The 11736-nt window shown below is 39.2% G+C and overlaps 1 pseudogene; it reads left to right on the top strand.

Annotated features, from left to right (window-relative positions):
• The first annotated feature begins 6664 nt into the window (after positions 1-6664).
• Positions 6665-10354, top strand: LOC134367635 (cohesin subunit SA-1-like; annotated as a pseudogene).
• The last annotated feature ends 1382 nt before the right edge of the window (positions 10355-11736 follow it).

Raw genomic sequence — 11736 nt, 5'->3', positions numbered from 1 at the left:
GCCAACTAAGGGGCGGGTGGGAGGAGGAAGTGATCTAATAAGGTCCCTCTATTTATGTATGTATGTATGTATGTATGTATGTATGTATTCATTCATTCATTCATTCATTCACTCATTCACTCACTCATTCACTCACTCAATCACTCACTCACTCATTCACTCATTTATGTATTTATTTATTTATGTATGTATTTACTTATTTATTTAATTGTTTAATTTATTTATTTATTGGCAGCTGGCCAAGGCAGTGATCTGAACCCTTGACCTTGATGTTATAAAGCAGTGTGCTAACCAACTGAGCTAACTGGCCAGCCCCTGCAGACTACCTCTAATTAATCAATCAATTGGAGCTTATTACACCAGGGGGACCCTTCCTTAAGTATAGAAGACTTTTTCTTGCCTTTGGACTCCAACTGAAACATCGACTCTCCTTGGGTGTCGAGCCTGCTGGCCTTTGTAATGGAAGTACACTATATTAGCTCTCCCAGGTCTCTAGTTTGCTAGTTCACTCTGCAGATCTTGGGACTTATCAGCCTCCTTAATTGTGTGAGCCAGCTTTTTATAATATACATATTATGTCTATTATATCTATCTATCTGTCTAGCTATCCTCTCTCTATATATGTGTAATATGTACTATATATATGAGAGTGTGTGCATGTTTCTGTGTGTGTTTAATCTATTGGTTCTGTTTTTCTGGAGAACACTGACTAATACTAACAGTATTCTTAAAAATATGTTTTAAAATTTTTCGTGGCTTTTCCAATGTAAAAATGCACACGTTGACCATCAGACTAGTCAAGCCCCTGTTATTTCAAATAGCAAATGCCCAGAAGTGCCACTGAAAGTCAAGTTTGGGATTTCATTTCCCAAAACAATTGCATGTTTAATGTCACATTATTCAATTGAATTTTGCCATTCATCCTTTTTCATAAATTTCCCTTTGGAAATTGTGGGACATACTCAATTTACAAATGAGGAACTTAATGGTCAGATTAAGTACTTTTTGTTTTCAGGGACTGAATGGCCATTGGAAGTCATGTTGCATAATTTTGAATTTTATTTAACAGCATAGTTTTGTATTTAATATAGTGGTATTTTAAATTTTGGACTCAGTCCTCCTTCCCAGGTATCTTGCATAGAAAATATATGTGTGGTAGTTTCTATTTACAAACAAGGAGGAGAGGAGTTATCCGAGGTCAGGCTGGTTAAGACAAGAAATAACAAAAATAGGCTTCCCCATCCCAGGGGTGACTGGCCTTGCACCTTTGACCACTCCATGCTGACTGTGCCTCAATGCTTCAAATGTGTACATACTGGCTTATAAAATAGTCACTCCTTTGCCTATTTATACTCATGCCTCTATTTTGTGACACACAATGTGTTTTCAAGGGGAAAACTAAAATAAAGGAAAACTCTTGTCTCAAATACCTGGAGACTATATATACGGATGGTGACCTGATACTTGCTTTATGATAAAACAAGAATTCTCTTTTATGTCATTCTATTTGAGTTTGTTTATTAACATTTGTCTGTTTCATTCTTCATATTGGCTTGTATTACATGTATTATTGCATGTAGAAATAATTCAATGACTTTAGTGTAGTAAGATCAGTGTTCTCCAAATACCACCCTCCTGGATTACATTTGAAAATCAGAAAGATGGACTTCTGGTATCTGGATAATGAAATACCTGTGTTCTTGGTATCACCCAGAGTTTAGAAATTGAAGTATTTCCTAGCCTCACAAATCCTGACTTTTCAGTTAGAGCCCTAGATCTTGAACGTTATCTAAGTGTGGAAATTAGGTCCAGGTGTCAGGCCTGAAGGTGCTTTAATTGCATCCCCATTGCCAATAGAATCCTACGGGCGTACATGCCAAGTAAGAGCAAAGCACCAAATTCCTATACTATATTAGCAACTGTTCATTTTCATCCATTGTTTTCTCCTCCAAGAGCTTATGCTCATTGTCAGATGGTAGCAACCCCATTTAACATAGAGTTCTTCATGAAATTGTTCTGTTATTAGCTTGTTTCTAATGCAAACAATTTTCCAAATTACTATGTTACTGATTATTGACACTAATATACTATAAAATGCAGTTGTATTATGTATATTTTATGGCATTAGTGTCAGTACTGGGTAACATAGGAAAAAGAGCACAAAACCCATCTCAACGGTTTACTACTCATAATGTTGCATGGCACATGAGTTGTCAGTAATTGGTAACCAAGTAAGGAGAACACAAAACCAATTTCAATAATTTGTTACCCAGAGTTTTGCATGGGTCATTATACTTGATAATGAAGAATAAACTGAATTCCTTTAACCTTCTTCCTTCAAATAAATAAGTGGCTTCACCTCTCAGCATAATATTTAAGAACTCCCCTGTGGTGGTTCATTAAACTAGGATGAACTATATTTCCTTTGTAAGGGGTATTCAGGCCTCTGAAGCAGCTGTCTTATCTGATCTTGTGGTTTGATTCATGCAGTTCCTACCTGCATTAGTTTCCTGTGGCTGCTATAACAGATTACTATAAACTGGGTGGGTGAAAACAAAAGAAAATAATTCCCTTACAGTTCTGAAGGCAGCAGTCTGAATTCAAGGTATCACAGCTATGCTCCCTCTGAAGGCTCTAGGGAAGAATCCTTCCTTGCCTTTTCCCAGCTTCTGGTGGCCACTGGAAATTCTTGGCTATCCTCGGCTTGTAGCTGCATCACTCTGCCTCCATCTTCACATGTCTTCCCTTACTGTGTGTGTCTCCTCTATGTCTGTGTCTGCATTTCTCTGTTTTCTCTCTTTTTAGAAGAACACCAGTGATTGGATTTATAGCCCACCCTGTACCCAGGATGATTCCATTTTGGGATTCTTAATTATATCTGCAAAGACCCTACTTGAAAATAAGGTCACTTTCTGAAGTTCTAAATGGACATGAATTTGTGGGGACATGATTCAACCCACTATATAGTCCTGTATTACCTTTTACATTTTTGGCCTTGTTTGCACAGGCTGCATGATTTGGTACGCTGGGTTCAGCAACCATTTTCACAAGTTCCTCTGGATAAGGGAAAGAGAACGTGTGCCCCAGCCATCCGCCTAAATGAGTTTCCAAATTATGTAATTTTTATGCGGTGGTGCTAGGGTGTCTACCCACAGGAAAGTCTCCTTTGCAGATTTGTACAGTCACCACCTCCTTCAGAACCTGTGATGGAGAAGTTCAGTACCCGTCAGCCTACAGACCTATAACATGAAGAGGGTGGAAATGGAACCACTTGACAAGACCACCTAGACAAGTTCAGGACATCCTTATGTTGTGTGAGGTAACAGGTGTTTTAGGGAGGGCGGCCTCCCTCTCCTGTCCCCTGTGGCATCATTAAAGATAGTTTTTAAACCCCTTCCCAGAGTCCCTAGAGATAGGGAATACCAACAGTGGCAGGTTCGCTTCCTGAGCACTACTGACTAATTCCATGATAGAGAACCTTTTTCTATAACCTATTCCTTCAGTTAGACAAGGGCATCTTTTCTCTGTGCTTATTTGTGTTCTTCTATACACTGTGGGTGCCACTGTTACAGATACATTGACTTTATTAGATGGCTAACCATGACCTTTCAAGAACCAAAGCTTTGATCTCTCTTTTTATCCTTTTTTGGAAAGCCTTGGCATAGCAGGAAGTAGCAGGAGAACGGACTGGATGGGATTGTTGAAAACAAACTTCAGGAGTCGCAGCAGTGTTGAAGTGCTGCTCAGATGCCTTTGTTACAGGGGTAGAACTGAACGTTACTCAAAGCCACCTCTATCTATGAAAAAGGGAACAGATGGGACCTATAAAACAAGTGCGGAGAAGGGAGTGGGTGTCTGCCAGTCTCTCCCTGCAGCAGAGGAGTGGGCTTTTCGTAGGGGTCCGGGAGGCATAGGACAATAATTAAGGTAATATGTATGTTAATACTCCTCCAAATCTTTACCTTCCATACATTTTGTCCGTTTTTCTACTTTCCAGATATTTCTGGGACCACAAACGATGATTATGCACAATAAGTCTCCCGTATCTGAGTCTGAAAGACCTTTGGCTCATTCTCACTAACTCTCATCTTCAAGCCTGGGAATCCTCAGCCATTAAATGAGAATCATACCTCGCTAACAGGGATGTTGTAAGGATCAAGTATAATTATATTTCTAAAGCACCCAGCACACAGAAAGAAGTACCCCTATTTCCTCAATCCATAATTAGTTCCCCATTTTCCTAATCCAAATATTGGAGCAGAACATTATGATACATGGTTTAGCATTTCTTGCTGCAAATCCTTCTACCCCCTCAGCACCGCCCAAGCTCTTTAGACCTTTGCCATCATTTCCTTTAATTGTTTGTTTTCTTTCCCAGGGCTAGAAAGTTTCCTCAGAGATTACACGGGCTTCCCTTTAGAAACCACACATCTGTAATCCTGCTGGGAAGCAAGTGGTGACCCAGAACCCCAGGCTCTTTCTTGCTCAGAGCCACGTTCAGTTCTGGCCGATTCAGACAACTTATGCCAAGGCTGACTTGGCTTAGCACCCAGCAGGACTTTCTATGGACTTTCTGCCCAGCTGTGAGGGCTGGAGGGCAACTGTTCACTGGCAGTGCTCTTTTCCAGCCTATAAGAAGTCACCTCTTCTCTAGGCAGTGATTAATTCATTGAGGATCAGGCGAAGATTTTTGATAATTTGAAGGGGGAAGGGATTGCTAAATATAAATATGAAGTATTATAAAATGTTCTCAAAGAGACTTTGGACCTTTATTCTCAGTAGATGCCTCTGGTGATTCTATTTTTCTGTATGCATGGCTTTTATTCACAAGGGGGTCATGCACCTGGTGTTAGGAAAAGCTACGTAATTTGCAAAATGAAAATGAGAAGTCTCTTGTTCAAGAATTATTAGGAATTTCAAGATGCCAACAGCAAAGCTTTAAACCAGGCATGAGGCTTTGTTTGAATGTACAGATTGTACACCTATGAAGCCAGACATTCCCCACGCTCAGGCCAAAAATCCTAAATTTCTACTTGACTAGAATCTAAACAGCCTACCTTACTTTTTGTAGAGCACACTGACATTTCAAAGCCTTTTCATTCATTACCATAATTTATTAAATTATGTAAAAGCCTAGGAAGGTATGGATCATTGTTATTTTCTGCCTGTGAAAAGCTAAGGCCTCATGTATTTAGAAAAAGCTTAACCCAAGACCACTGATTTGAGCCATGGCAGCCAACATCTTCCATCAGGTGAATTGCTGGTGACCAAGGGCCAGCCATTCACTACCCAGACTTCTATTTGGCTCTTGAACAAAATGTTGCTTATTTGCTAGACCATAGAACTTGTGAAATTGAAATTTAACTGTGAAACCTCTTCTACCTTGGACCCCGTTATCTTAGGTGTCTTTATTTCATTAGGTTGGGGGAAGGCCTCAGATAATTGTTTTGTTTAATGAGCAATTCTGGTGAGAACTGGCATTTAAAAGGGGGTCACAAGGCAAAGGAATCCAAGAAGAGCGACTATAATTTGTGGAAATCTCCAGAACTGGGGCCCCTCCCAGTGAAAAGAAAGGTGACTCTTCTTCAAATTTACAGTGAAGTATTGATCTTTGGATTATTCCCAATGAGGTAACTCCTAGGCTAGCTTTTGTCCTTTCACTCATCTGCCTTCTGTTCAGTGTACAGTTCTTCATTGATGGGAATATTAATTTGCTATGAGTTATTAGGGTGATGTATTCCATATCAAACGCATTATTGGATTAAGTCTGTTTTCCTTCTCCTTGTTGTTATTGTTATTGGAAGAAGAATGTATTATCATTGAAAATTTAAGGTAAGGCCGTTAATTTAGACTTTATGTAGGAGACAATTTTGCTAGCATCATACTTAATGAAAAAGCACAATGTACAAAAAGGCTGGATGTGCTAACATTTTTTAAATGACTTTTCAAATTACAGATGTAATATGTGCTTAGGTTGAAGGTCTAGCGACTTCAGAAATATATAATGAAATTTTAAATTGTCAAAAATACATCTACCTGGAATTACACTCACTGTTACCATTTTAGTGTATTTTTAGTTAGGCTTTCCTATAATAATATCCACTTTTTTTTTTTTTTTCTTTGTGACCGGTAAGGGTATCGGAACCCTTGGCTTGGTGTCACCCGCATCGTGCTCAGCCAGTGAGTGCACTGGCCATCCCTATATAGGATCCGAACCTGCGGCCTCGGCGCTCCCAGCACCGCACTCTCTCAAGGGAGCCACGGGTTCGGCCCATAATATCCACTTTTTATTATGACCCTTGTCATTGATTTTTAGCAAGTACATTTATGCTTTCTCATTCAGAGATTTGACTACATTCAGTGTTTTCATACCCAAACGTTATGCTCACTGTTAGGAAAGGCATAATGAGAACTTCTTCATAAGTATTTGTTAAAGATGCCAATTTATGTTAAATGTAGTTTTCTGAAGAGTTGTATAGAGTGGTATTTAAAAGATATAACTTCACTCTCTTGCTTATGCCATTTCTTGCCATGTGGCACCCTGACTTGCTGTAGAATCCCCCCACCAGGAAGAAGGACCTCACCAGGTGTGTTTCCTGGACCTTGGACTTCCCAGCCTCCAAACTGATTGACTTTGAGGTTGTTTTAGAAGCTTTGAGTTGTACAGCCCTTGATTCTTTTGCTACATTGTGGAATGGCCTCTCTGGCAATGATTACTTCAGAGTTACCAGTGTTAAAAGATTCAGCTAATGAAACTATTGCCTGTTCCAATGCTGGCAGTGAGCTTGAGCAAACAGAGGTCAAAGGAAAAAGAAAAAGTGGTCGTCCTGGCCAGCCTCCACTTACAAATAAGAAACCTCGAAAATCTCCAAGAGAGAAGAAGCGAATTGAAGTTGGAGTTAGAGAAAGAGGCCATGGAAGAGTCAATGGGCACCCTCAACAGAATGATGAAGGGGAGCCTGTCACACCATTTGAGGTGGTGAAATTGGGGAAAAATGTAATGCAGTCCATGGTGAATGACTGGATTGACTCATACAAAAAAGACAGAGACATTGCACTTCTGGATATAATAAACTTTTTTTATCCTGTTTTGGATGTCAAGATACTGTGAGAACAGAGAAGTTTTGAAATATGCAGAATACAGAAATCATCAGAAAAATGACTGAAGAATTTGATGAGGACAGTGGTGGTTATCCCTTTACCATCCCTGGAACTAAATCAAAAAAAAAAAAATTCATTCAAACTTTTGTGAATTTAATGGAGTCCTGATTTGACAGTGTCAATGTTGCTTAATTTATGATGAGTATATGATGGATAAAATAATCTCTCTTCTGATTGGTTTTTCAGACTCCCAAGTCAGAGCTTTTAGATTTACAAATACCCTTGCTGCCATGAAGCTCATGACTGCTCTGTGAATGTTGCCTTAAATCTCAGTATTCATCAGGATAATACTCAGGACAATATGAAGCTGAGAGAAATAAAATAATCGGGAAGAGAGCCAATAAAAGGTTGGAGTTACTACCTCAGAAACGCAAAGAGCTGCAAGAAAATCAGGATGAAATAAAAAAGATCATGAACTCTACTTTTAAGGGTATAATTGTTTATAGATACGGTGATGCTATTGCTGACATTAGGCCCATTTGTATTGAAGAAATTGGGGTACAGATGAAAATGTATAGTGATGCCTTCCTAAATGACAGTTACCTAAAATATCTTGGCTGGACTCTTCATGACAGGCAAGGGGAAGTCAGGCTGATGTGTTTGAAAGTGCTACAGAGTCTACATACCAGTAGAGAATTGTTTCCCAAATTGGAGCAATTCAAGGATCGCATTCTATCAATGATACTTGATAAAGAATATGATGTTGCTGTGGAAGCTATTTGATTGGTTACTCTGATACTTCATGAAAGTGAGGAAGCCACTTCCAATGAAGACAGTGAAAATGTTTGCCAGTTAGTGTATTCAGCACATCACCCTGTTGCTGTGGCAACTGAAGAGTTACTTCACGAAAAGCCGTTTAGCAGACATGACCCACAGCAGAAGAAGCATTAGCAAAGAGGAGAAGGAACAGTCCACATGGGAACCTCACTAGGATGCCGGTTCTTCTCTTTCTTGAAATTGAGTTACGTTAACATGCAGCCTACTTGGTGGACAGTTTGTGGGAGAGCTCTCAAGAACTGTCGAAAGACTGAGGATGTATGACAGAGTTGCTTATTGAAGAACCTGTTCAAAGAGAAGAAGCAATGTTTGACCAGCAAGAGAGTGCTGTAATACAGTTAATGGTTTGTACAATTTGTCAAGCTACGGAGGCACATCCTCTGGTGGGAAGGGGTACTGGCAAGAGAGTGCTAACTGCCAAAGAAAGGAAAACTCAAATTGATGATAGAAACAAATTGAGCATTTTATTATCACACTTCCTATGTTACTATCAAAGTATTCGGCAGATGCAGAGAAAGTAGCCAATTTGCTACAAATCCCACAGTATTTTTGATCTAGAAATCTACAGCACATGCAGAATGGAAAAGTATCTCAATGCTTTATTAAAACAGATTAAGTTTATTGTGGAGAAACACATTGAATCAGATGTTTGAGAAGCCTGTGGTAAAACCTATAGCATCTTATGCAGTGAAGAGTATACCATCTAGAACAGAGTCGACATAGCTCAAAGCCAGCTCGTTGATGAGTATGTAGATCTATTTAATCATTCTGTGGAGGACCTATTGCAAGAGGCAGAAGCTGCTGCTGATGATATTTACAATGTTCCTTACACATTGAAGGGGTTAACTTCTTTTCACAATGCTCATGATTTCACAAAATGTGATCTGTTTGGTAATTGCTATAGATTACTGAAGACTGGAATTGAACATGGAGCTATGCCAGAACAGATAGTCATACAGGGACACTACAGTGTTCCCACTACTCAGTTCTTTGGCGGTTGGTGAAAATTACTGATGGTTCTCCTTCCAAAGAGGATTTGTTGGTTTTGAGGAAAACAGTGAAATCCTTTTCAGCTGTTTGCCAACAGTGCCAACAGTTAATACTCCAGTAAAGGAACAGGTTTTCATGTTACTCTGTGATCTTTTGATGACTTTTAGACACCAATTAATGACAGGTGGCAGAGAGGGCCTTCAGCCTTTGGTGTTTAATCCAGATACTGGACTCCAGTCTGAACTCCTCAGTTTTTTGTTGAATCACATTTTCACTGGCCAAGATGAGGAGAACTAGAGCATGGAGGGTAATGAAGTAGATGAAATGAATAAAATTGAAGCCTTACATAAGAGAATGAATCTACTTGCTGCCATTAGCAAACTTATCATTTATGACATTGTTGACATGCATCCAGCTGCAGACATCTTTAAACACTACATGAAGCTGTTTAATGAATTTTTTCAAGAGCAAGGTCCAAACCTAGATAGGACATCTGCCCATGTCACTGGCATTAAAACATTGGCATGTCATTTTGCCCTTACATTCAGACTGGATAAGATCAAGACACAAGAAGCAGTTGCCACACTTCACAAGGATGGCATAGAATTTGCCTTTAAATACCAAAATCAGAAAGGACAAGAATATTCACGTTCTAATCTAGTTTTTCTTGAAATACTAAGTGAATTTTCTTCTAAACTTTTTCGACAGGACAAAAAAAACCTGTTAATTCTTACCTAGAGAAATTCTTTACTGTGCAGATGATGGAAAGGAGGGAAGATGTATGGCTTCCACTCATCTCATGTAGAAATTCAGTAGTCACTGGTTGTGAAGATGACAGAATATCTGTGAATAGTGGAAGAAGCAGCAGCAAGACTTCCTCAGTAAGGAATAAGAAAGGACGACTCCCACTTCACACAAAAAAAGTAGAAGATGAAAGTCTGGATAACATATGGCTAAATAGGACTGACACCATGATTCAGACTCCTGGCTCCCTGCCAGCACCACAGCTTACTTCCACTGTACTACTGGAGAACAGCCAGCCCGTGGGAGAGCAGATTCAGGAACCTGAGTCTGAACATGGTTCTGAACTAGGCTTTTTACACAATCCTCATATTCAGATTTCTTGGTTAGGCCAGCTGAAGTTAGAAGACTTAAATCGGAAGGACAGAACAGGAATGAACTACATGGGAGAAAACTGGAGTAAGGCACGCAGTTCGGGGTCTAATGGAGGAAGATGCTGAGCCCATCTGTGAAGATGGCATCCCAGAGCCAGTAAGAAGATATGAATGAAGAATTTGAAGACATAATGGTTACTGATCTGCCCCCATCAAGAAATCGGCAAGAGACAGCTGGGCTGAGTCCAGACTTCTTTGACTCTGTAGCTATCATAGAAGATGATTCAGGATTTGGAATGCCTGTGTTCTGAAGTCTTAAGATAATTTACAAATCTGGAACTCTATTATTTAGAGCTAGAGGCCTATATACTGTTATAGCTTATATGGGGAAAAAACACTTGTGATGTGATGTGATCTGGTTTTTAATCAAATGATTAAGGTCAATTCCTTCTTTGTAGTGACAGAGAAGAAAAGCATGTAAATTAAACAAGGGTATGTTGGTGAACATCACCCCAGAAGGAATTTTCTATTTTCTGTTGATATTTGTATTCATGGAGTCTTGAATTGGTTCTAGAAATAAGCTGTCCCCTAAAGACAGATGTGATTATTATAGCTTTGTAGTATAGCTTAAAGTCAGGTAGTGTTATGCCTCCAGCTTTATTTTTTTTGCTCAGCATTGCTTTGGCTATGCATGGTCTTTTATTGTTCCATATAAATGTCTGGATAGTTTTTTCCATTTCTGAGAAAAATGTCTTTGGAATTTTGATGGGGATTGCATTGAATTTGTATATCACTTTCGGTAGTATGGACATTTTCACTATGTTGATTTTTCCAACAAAGCTATAATAAACAAAACAGTATGGTACTGGCATAAAAACAGACACACTGACCAATGGAATAGAATAGAGAATCCAGAAATCAACCCACACACTTACTGCCATCTGATCTTTGACAAAGGCACCAAGCCTATTCACTGGGGAAGGGACTGCCTCTTCAGCAAATGGTGCTGGGATAACTGGATATCCATATGCAGAAGAATGAAACTAGATCCATACCTCTCACCGTATACTAAAATCAACTCAAAATGGATTAAGGATTTAAATATACACCCTGAAACAATAAAACTTCTTAAAGAAAACATGGGAGAAACACTTCAGGAAATAGGACTGGACACAGACTTCATGAATACGACCCCAAAAGCATGGGCAACCAAAGGAAAAATAAACAAATGGGATTATATCAAACTAAAAAGCTTCTGCACAGCAAAAGAAACAATTAACAGAGTTCAAAGACAACCAACAGAGTGGGAGAAAATATTTGCAAAATATACATCTGACAAAGGATTAATATCCAGAATATACAAGGAACTCAAACAACATTACAAGAAGAAAACAAGCAACCCAATTAAAAAATGGGCAAAAGAGCTAAGCAGGCATTTCTCTAAGGAAGATATACAAATGGCCAACAGACATATGAAAAAATGCTCAACATCACTCAGCATCCGGGAAATGCAAATCAAAACCACACTGATATACCACCTAACCCCAGTTAGGATGGCTAAAATCCAAAAGACTCTGAACGATAAATGCTGGCGAGGTTGTGGAGAAAAAGGAACTCTCATACATTGTTGGTGGGACTGCAAAATGGTGCAGCCTCTATGGAAAATGGTATGGAGGTTCCTCAAACAATTGCA

The sequence above is a fragment of the Cynocephalus volans genome, chromosome X, assembly GCF_027409185.1.
Source record: "Cynocephalus volans isolate mCynVol1 chromosome X, mCynVol1.pri, whole genome shotgun sequence".
Lineage (NCBI taxonomy): Eukaryota > Metazoa > Chordata > Mammalia > Dermoptera > Cynocephalidae > Cynocephalus > Cynocephalus volans.
This window is presented reverse-complemented; position numbering and strand designations above follow the sequence as displayed.